This window comes from Castanea sativa, chromosome 7 (genome assembly GCF_040712315.1).
Source record: "Castanea sativa cultivar Marrone di Chiusa Pesio chromosome 7, ASM4071231v1".
NCBI lineage: Eukaryota > Viridiplantae > Streptophyta > Magnoliopsida > Fagales > Fagaceae > Castanea > Castanea sativa.
The window spans coordinates 41,083,524-41,092,919 of NC_134019.1; the positions used below are offsets into that span (position 1 = coordinate 41,083,524).

The 9,396-nt window shown below is 36.5% G+C and overlaps 2 pseudogenes; both read left to right on the plus strand.

The window, feature by feature from the left end:
• Window positions 1–658: 658 nt before the first annotated feature.
• LOC142644470 (L-type lectin-domain containing receptor kinase IX.1-like) lies at window positions 659–2,690 on the plus strand (annotated as a pseudogene).
• Window positions 2,691–6,662: 3,972 nt separating this feature from the next.
• On the plus strand, window positions 6,663–8,554 carry LOC142644471 (L-type lectin-domain containing receptor kinase IX.1-like; annotated as a pseudogene).
• Window positions 8,555–9,396: the final 842 nt, after the last annotated feature.

The window sequence follows — 9,396 nt, forward strand, 5'->3', positions numbered from 1 at the left end:
TTAATGTGCTGATCTATCCAATTTAAAAAATGAAAATAGTAATATCCCGTTTTAAAAAAAATGAAAATGGATGTGAAAAAGTGGAGGTGAGAGGATAAAAATTTTGATAAAAAATGTTAACAAAATATTCTATATGATTTTTACGAACCAAAATGCTGGAGTCCTTTCTACGTTGCCAATGCTCATGTTCTTCCTTTCATCGCATGTGAGTTAAGTGGAAGAGTTAAAGAGTCAACTTCAAAGGAACAGTAATTGGAAAATCACCTGTTCCTATTGTTGCTTGTTTCTCTTGCAAAGGTCCCAAAATTTCGCTTACTTCAACGCAAATCGTAATCGACGATGCGAACGTCCTAGCCCAATTGTGTTTTTTACTCTGTTTTTATTTTTATTTTTTTATTTTTTCTTCTTTGAAATTTGTCAATTTTAGTGTCATTTTCCCGTTCTTTCAATTTTAATCTAAAAGAACAAGGACTTGAGGGTTGAGACAAATAAGAAAGGTCCAAGTCTTGGCAGTTGATGACAGAGTTTTCCCTCCTTAAACTTCCAATTGTTTCAGCTACAATGATTCAAATTACACTGCATTATACCAAGCCCAACCTCAATACAAAGTTCCAATACTGGTTGTTCACAACTTCAAGATAAAAAGTTCCAACTAATCATGGTTGTTTACAACTTGAAGAACAATCATTTCCTACCCCCACAGCTTTTCATACCCTTTTATATCTTCATGATCGTCAGTTACTTCTCACAACTAACGAAGTTTTCAAGTGCTATATCCTTCAACTATACTTATTTTAGTGCTAGTAACCCTAACATATCCTACGAGTTATCAGCTTACGCTGAAGGCCAAGTCATCAGGCTCACGACCAACAAGCAAGCCGTTGTAGGTCAAGCTACTTTGGGTCGAGCCACGTATTTCAAACCCATGCACCTATGGGACAAGGCATCTGGAAACCTCACAGATTTCACTACCCATTTCACCTTTATCATTAAGTCGCTGAATGAACAAAGATACACAGATGGGCTTGCTTTCTTCCTTGCACCAAGCGACAAGCAACTTCGAACAGTGATTAAAGGTTGCGGCTTGGGTCTTGGTTTCGATGACCAGGAAACAACACCAGATGCTAATGATTTTGTTGCAGTGGAGTTTGATATCTATAGCAATAAGGCCCGAGATCGACTTGGGGAGCACGTAGGTATTGATATTAATTCCACGAAATCTGTTGTTACTTTGTCATGGCCTAATAGACTTGCTATTATGGAAGGGCAAAGAAATGAAGCTTGGATTTGTTATAATTCTAGTTCTCATAATTTGAGTGTTATCTTCACTGTTTATCATAGAAAAAATAATAAGCAGTACATTGAAAAGCGGTTCCTTTCTCAAATTATTGATTTGAGAAATTCCCTAACTGAATGGGTTACATTTGGATTCTCAGCTGCGACAGAACATACTACAACTTATACCCTTTGTTCTTGGGAATTTAGTTCAAGTTGGGAAACTGATGATGACATGATAACCAACCCAGAAGCCCCCAACCAAAGGAAAAAGAAAATATTCTAGTTATTCATGGCGTTTGATGTTGCTGGATTTGTTTTCGCTGGTGGGTTGGTTTTGGTTCTTTTTCTCTTGTGGAAGAGGAATAGGAGGGATAAAGAATATGGTCAGGTCCCGTATGACCACATTGGTAAAGATTTTGAAAAAGGAATAGGACCTAAGAAGTTCTCATACAATGAATTGGCTCATGTAACAAATGATTTCCCCGATAAAGAAAAGCTAGGCCAAGGAGGATTTGGTGGGGGTTTATAAAGGATTTTTAAGGGTTTCAAACTCCTTTGTCACTATTAAGAGGGTATCAAAATGGTCCAAACAAGGGATCAAAGAGTACACAATTGAAGTAAAAGTCATCAGTCAATTGAGACCTAGGAATTTGGTGCAACTCATTGGTTGGTGCCATGAAAGAAGAGAAGTTTTACTTGTTTATGATTTCATGCCCAATGGAAGCTTAGATTCACATCTTTTTAAAAAAGAAAGGCTATTGACATGGGAAGTAAGATATAAAGTTGCTCAAGGTGTGGCCTCAGCCTTACTTTACTTGCATGAAGAATAGGAACAATGCGTATTGCATAGGGATATAAAATCAAGTAACATTATGCTTGATTCAAACTTTGATGCTAAACTTGGGGATTTTGGACTATTTAGGCTTGTGGACCATGCCAAAGGGTCAAAAACTACTAATTTTGCAGGCACTATGGGCTATATGGCTCCGAAATATTTCAAAACAGGTAGAGCTTTTAAGGAATCTGATGTCTTTAGTTTTGGAATTGTTGCACTAGAAATAGCTTGTGGAAGAAAACCGTTCAATCCCATGGCCCCTGAAGATCAGGAGGTCATGTTGGACTGGGTTCGGGAGCTCCATGGAAGACGAGAGTTACTTAAAGCTGCTGGCAAAAGACTGTGTGGACATTTTGATGAGGAACAAATGCAACGGTTGCTTATTGTTGGCCTTTGGTGTGCTAATCCGGATTACAAGCTTAGGCCTTCAATAAGGAAAGCAATTGGTGTACTTAATTTTGAAGCTCCCTTACCTCTTCTCCCAAAAAAGATGTCCGGGCCAACTTTTCTTGCTCAAGCAGTGAATAAATTTATATCTTCGTTTCTGTGTCCTATGATGCTACTGATTATTGGATGACAAAATCGTTAAGCTATAGTTTCAACTTTCAACACCAATTCCTCACACCTTTCCTCATCCTTTGCTTCTTTGTCAAAATTTTGCATATATTTTTACAATTACAATATCATCTATTATATGCAAAAATTTCCAGACAAAAAAAAAAAAAAAAACCCATGTTTGCATTAAGTGGGTATTCTATTTAATTGCCACACCGTTGTGCAAAGTGGATAACAATATATAGTTGCACGTGTACTGCTTTATAAATTATTTGAATCAAAATATTAGTTTAATTGTCCATATTAACTTTTCCTTTATTGCTTACCAATATTTGTTTTGATAGAAATGATGCCTCAATTAAGAGGACTTTTGAGGTTTGATGGAGACGATGCAAGTAACGATAGAATATGGAAAATAAGCATATTAAATCGTATATTATCAAGCTATTTCCTAAATCATATATAATGCCTATAAACTTTCTAGAACTAAGTTATCCATGATCATCCTAAAGCTAACAAATCGAAGCCTAAGTAGTCAAATTACACATCAAATTAAATCGAAGGTGCATAAACATATTGAAGCATAAGACTAAACATCAAACTTGATCGAGCTGAATTGAACTGAGTTATATAAATTGAAATAAACTATATTTAACTAAGTTACAAGATCACAAGGAAAAACTTACAAACTTGAATCTTCACAAAGCCCTATGAATTAGAAGAAAATATTTTAATAAACTAGAAGGATCTCTCAAATTATCTGTGCATGTAAAATAAGTTCTTTGGATGTTCACAATGCCTTTTCTCAAAAAGGCCCCCTATATATACTTGAGTAGGGGTGTGCATGGGTTGGGTTAAGACAATTTTTTGACCCAACCTAGTATGGTGGGTTAAAAAAAATTCAACCCAACCCAACTCATCACATAAGTCCAACCCAACTCACATGGGTCGGGTTAAACCTATGGGTTGAACAAATTTTTTATTTTTTATTTTTATCACTATGATTATTAATTTGAGTAGAAAAAATATAAATATATTACAAAAACTCAAAGATTAGTATTAATGTAACTCCTTAAAGGCAAACGGCACTAATGACTAAACAACAATTGTAATTTATTACTAGGGTTTCTATGAACTAATTAGCTTATATATAGAATAGGAAGAGCTGGTTATTTTTTAAAAAAATTATTAATTATATAATAGATTTTAAATTTATATTAACTATACGGATGGGTTGGGTCTAGTTTGACGGGTTTGGAATTTTATGACTTGAATCCAACCCGACCTGATCCGCTATCAATTTTTTTTTTTTTTAACCCAACCCAACCTACCAAGTCTTAAAAACCAACCCAACTTGCTGGGTTGGGTCGAGTCGGGTCGGTATTGGCAGGTTGGCTACACACCTCTACTTGAGACTCGATGACTGTTGACAATTGTTCACTCCATATGTCCTCTTGTTGGGCTTGAACGACTCTTGTTGCAATGTTACATATTGGCTGTAACATATGCTGTCCACATGTGATGGGTGTAACTCTAGGCCAATCTTGTGTTCATGCTGCGCTATAATAGATTTGTGAGTAGAGAAATCTGTTTGGTTGCCTAGAGAGAGAGAGAGAGAGAGAGAGAGAGAGAGAGAGAGAGAGAGAGAGAGAGAGAGAGAGAGAGAGAGAGAGAGAGAGAGAGAGAGAGAGAGAGAGAGAGAGAGAGAGAGAGAGAGAAGTAAACAATGATCGTATTCATACCCAAGAAATTCTAGTCTGTATAAATCTTTGTTTTTATTGTAGAATATATATAAGTTCCGTGTTTTTTCTGCTCTAAAAAAAAAGTTCCATGTTTTTATTTTCAACATTTATAGCAGTGATAAAATAGTTTATTTACTTTTTCCACATTCATCCAACTGTTGATATAACTTTTCTCTATTTAAATTATTATTTTTAACACCTATTTCAATAGTTATGCCAACCTTAGAAATAAATTTATGAATTTCTTTGCCTTACTCAATAGTTGAGTACAATTGTAGAAAATTAAGGCTTTTATTAATATTTTTTAATGACCGTGGATAAAAGAATATTGAAAAAACTCAAGTTTGTTGTAGTGTGTCTAGGGGTGTCCACAGGTCGGTCCGGGTCGGGTTTGTGCCCAACCCGCGACCGACCCGACAGAATCAGGTGGAGGACGTTCAGACCCGCCGCCGACCGGCGAGCCTGTCGGATCGGAGCGGTCGGATAGACATCGGAAAGCGGTCGGTTCCGATTGGGTCGTCCACAGTGGAAAAGTCCGTCAAAATTGATTTTTTTAAGCGAAAATTCGCCAGATCCGGCGGAGATCTCACCAGATCTAGTGAGATCTCGCTAGATCCAGTGAGATTTCCACCAGATCTAGTTGAGATCTCCCTAAATCTGGCATAAATCTTGTTGGATCTAGAGTAATATGACCAAAAACGCGCCGGAAAATCATTGAATTGTCGGATTTTGTAAGCTTTCCGGTCGGGTCGGTTGAGGCGGGTTTTAGAGGAGAGAACCCGCCAACTGACCTGCCGGACTTGGTTTTTGGGATTCGCAACCCGCCGCCGACCGCCGGAGCTCACGGGTCGGTCGCGGGTTGGTCGGTTGCTGCCGGGTCTGGTCGGTTGGATCGGGTCCGGGTTTGGGTGGACAGGCCTAAGTGTGTCAATGTGAATGTAAAGAGAGTATTATGGGTGTGAGAAAAATTACTTAATTTTATACACTTATTTTATAGAATATCCACAATTAATGTGCTGATCTATACAGTTTAAAAGGTGAAAAATGTAATATTCATGTTTAAAGTATGCAAATGGATGAAAAAAAAGGGACTCGAGAAAATTAAATCCTTTGATGAAAAACACTAACGAAAAAAGCTATATGATTCTTACGAACCAGAATGCTGATGGCTAATCTACGTTGCCGATGCTCATGTTCTTTCCACATCTCATGTGATTTTCATGGCCACAAGCCTATTCAAAGGAAATGTTTTTGGAAGAGCAATTGTTGCTTGTTTCTCTTTCAAAGGCCCAACCATTCGATTACTTCGAGGACTGTAATCGACTATTCAATTTCGAACGTCCTATTCCAATTGTGTTTTTTATTCCTTTTTATTTTTATTTTTATTTTTCACTCTTTGAATTTCCCTCTGATTGAAATTTGCCATTTTTCAGTGTCTGTTTTCCGTTATGTCAATTCTAATTTGGGTTGCGTTAATGAGCAACCACAATATTTTTTACTTTTTTCTAACAAAATTTTTGTTTTTTAGTTTATGTCATTTTTTCCCTTTTTTAGGTACTATTTGGTGTCTTTTTTGACTTTTTTTGATAATTATTTTTGTTTTTTTTTGGTACTTAACAAGCACCAAGTGGTCTTGTTAACATTTTCCTTCTAATTTAATAGAATAAGCATTTGAGAGTCGAGACAAATGAGAAGATCCAAGTCTTGGCTGTCTAACCAATAATGAAAGAGTATGCCCTCCACAAACTTCCAATTATTTTAGCTACATAGATTCAAAGTACACTCTGCAATATACCTAGCCCAACCTCACTTCAAAGTTCCAATACTGGTTATCCACATATCACAACTTCAAGATCAAAGTTCCAATCATGGTTGTTCACAACTTATTCAAGCTCAATCATTTCCAATCCTTATATGAGATTTGCAAAGAATGAATTTTTCATTAAGTTGCTTAATGATACACTTCCTTATATACAAATCAGAGTCTTAGTAACTAACTTAACAGCCGTAACAGACTCTTAAAAAAACAACTAAATGCTCACACGTGCACAGTCACGTGCTTCACTAAACAATGTACAAAAACAACTAAACTACACACAGTATAAGCTATATACAATTTATAAAACTAAAACTACAAGTAGCTTAGCCAAGTATACTTTCACTGATCTGCTAGTATTCTTTCACTGATCTGCTCTGCCTTCTGCTCTGCCTCTTCATGCCTTGAATCTTGATGCTGCTTTGATCTCTGATAATCCTCACATATTTTCAGCCTCTTTTATATCTTCATGAGCCCCAGTTTCTTCTCTATACTAACCCCATTTACAAGTGCTATATCCTTCAACTACACTTATTTTAGTGATACTAACTCTGACATAATCTGTGAGTTCTCAGCTCAAGCTGAATACCAAGTCATCATGCTCACGGGCAACATGCAATCACAAGTGTCTGTGGGTCGAGCTACGTATTTCAAACCTATGCATCTATGAGACAAGGCATCTGGAAACCTCACAGATTTCACTACCCATTTTACCTTTGTCATTAAGTCACCGAATGACCAGATACACACAGACGGGCTTGCCTTCTTCCTTGCATCATCCAACTCACAGCTTCCTACGGTGAAAAAAGTAGGCAGTGTGGGTCTTGCTTTCGATGACCAGGAATTAAACATGGATGCAAATCATTTTGTTGCGGTGGAGTTTGATATCTATCGCAATAAGGGCTGGGATCCAGAGGGGGATCTTGAACATGTAGGTATTGACATTAACTCCATGAAATCTATTGTTAGTTTGTCATGGCCAAGTAGAACTGCTAATAAGGGAGAACGAAAGAAGCTTGGACTAGTTATAATTCTAGTTCTCATAATTTGAGTGTTGTCTTCACTGTTAATGGTGATAAACCATATAGGAATTAAGTTCCTTTCCCAAGTTATTGATTTGAGACATTTCCTATCTGAATGGGTTACATTTGGATTCTCAGCCGCGACAGAGAAGACTACAACTCATACCCTTTGTTCATGGGAATTTAATTCAAGTTTGGAAACTGGTTCCAACCTAGAAGCTCCCGACCATTGGAAAAACAAGAAGTTCTGGTTACTCATGGCGTTTGATGCTGTTGGATTTGTTTTCGCTGGTGGCTTGGTTTTTGTTCTTTTTGCCTTGTGGAAGAGCAAAAGGAGGGAGAAAGAATGTGATCATGTCCTTGATGACTACATGGATAAAGATTTTGAAAAGGGAACAGGACCTAGAAAGTTTACGTCCAATGAATTGGCTCGTGTAACAAACAATTTTAACGATAAAGAAAAGTTAGACCAAGGAGGATTTGGTGGGGTTTACAAAGGATTTTTAAGGGACTCAAACTCCTTTGTTGCTGTTAAGAAACTATCAAAATGGTCCAAGCAAGGGATAAAGGAGTACACAACCGAAGTAAAAGTTACCAGTCAATTGAGACATAGAAATTAAGTGCAACTCATTGGTTGGTGCCATGAAAGGAGAACTTTTACTTGTTTATGATTTCATGGCCAATGGAAACTTAGATGCACATCTTTTTAAAGAAGAAAATGTATTAGCATGGGAAATGAGGTATAAAGTTGCTCAAGGTGTCGCCTCAGCCTTACTTTACTTGCATGAAGAATGGGAACAATGCTTGTTGCATAGGGACATAAAATCAAGCAATGTTACAAAATCAAGCAATGTTATGCTTGATTCAAACTTTGATGCTGAACTTGGGGATTTTGGGCTTGCTAGGCTTGTGGACCATGCCAAAGGGTCACAAACTACTAATTTGGCAGGCACTATGGGTTATATGGCTCCAGAATATTTCAAAACAGGTAAAGCTTTCAAGGAGTCAGATGTCTATAGTTTTGGAATTGTTGCACTGAAGATAGCTTGCAGAAGAAAACCAATCAAGCCCATGGCCCCCCGAAGATCAGGAGGTTATGCTGGACTGGGTTTGGGAGCTCCATGGAAGACAAGAGTCACTTGAAGCTGCTGACAAAAGACTGTGTGGACATTATGATGAGCAACAAATGCGAAGATTGCTTATTGTTGGGCTTTGGTGTGCTAATCCTGACTACAAGCTTAGGCCTTCGAAAAGGCAAGCAACTCGTGTGCTTAATTTTGAAGCTCCCTTACCACTTCTCCCATAAAATTTTCCTAGGCCAACTTATAAATCTTGCTCCAAGAAGTAATATATCTATGTCTTCGCTCTCTATGCGTGTCCTATGATGGTACTGATTCTGGGATGACATATCCATTCTTCAATTATAGTTACGGCCACTCCATTTCCTCATAGTTTACCTCACCCTATGCTACTTCTCCGTCAGATTGCATTTGTTGTTAAGGTTTAAATTTGTTTCAATTATAATATCATTTACTACATTATATAATTTGGGGTCCTAAAAGCCATTGCTGCACTAAGTGGATATTTGATTTAATTGTCACATTGTTGTGCCAAGTGCATATACAATATTCAATCGACACATATCCTTTATCATATTTTTGGATAGAAACATCAACTTAATTATATTTATCAACTTTTCTTCTATTGTTTATATATATTTTTCTTGGATAGAAGCACAAGTTTAGTGGTTGTAATCAACTTTTAGACTCAATATTCCTTTCAATATACTATTTTCTTATAGCACATAAAAGCTTTTGAAGTTCACATGAATTAGCAAAACAAAAGTTAATTGTCTGATACCAGTTTTTTATTTTATATTTTTTAAATTTTAGAATAAGGATATAATTGTGATTCCTTGCTGAGATTCTAAAAAATATTATACAAACTATGGCAACCAGTAATAGGGGCGGTTTGATATATTTGGGGGTCTAAGGCAAAAAATGAAATTGAGACCTTTTATATATATATATATATATATATGACTTAAAAAAAATTAAATATTATTTAAACTCCATTATCTTTTTTCTAGATGCAAAATTATTACTAATTAACATGAACCATGTAGAATTTTTTGTTTTTTATATAGAA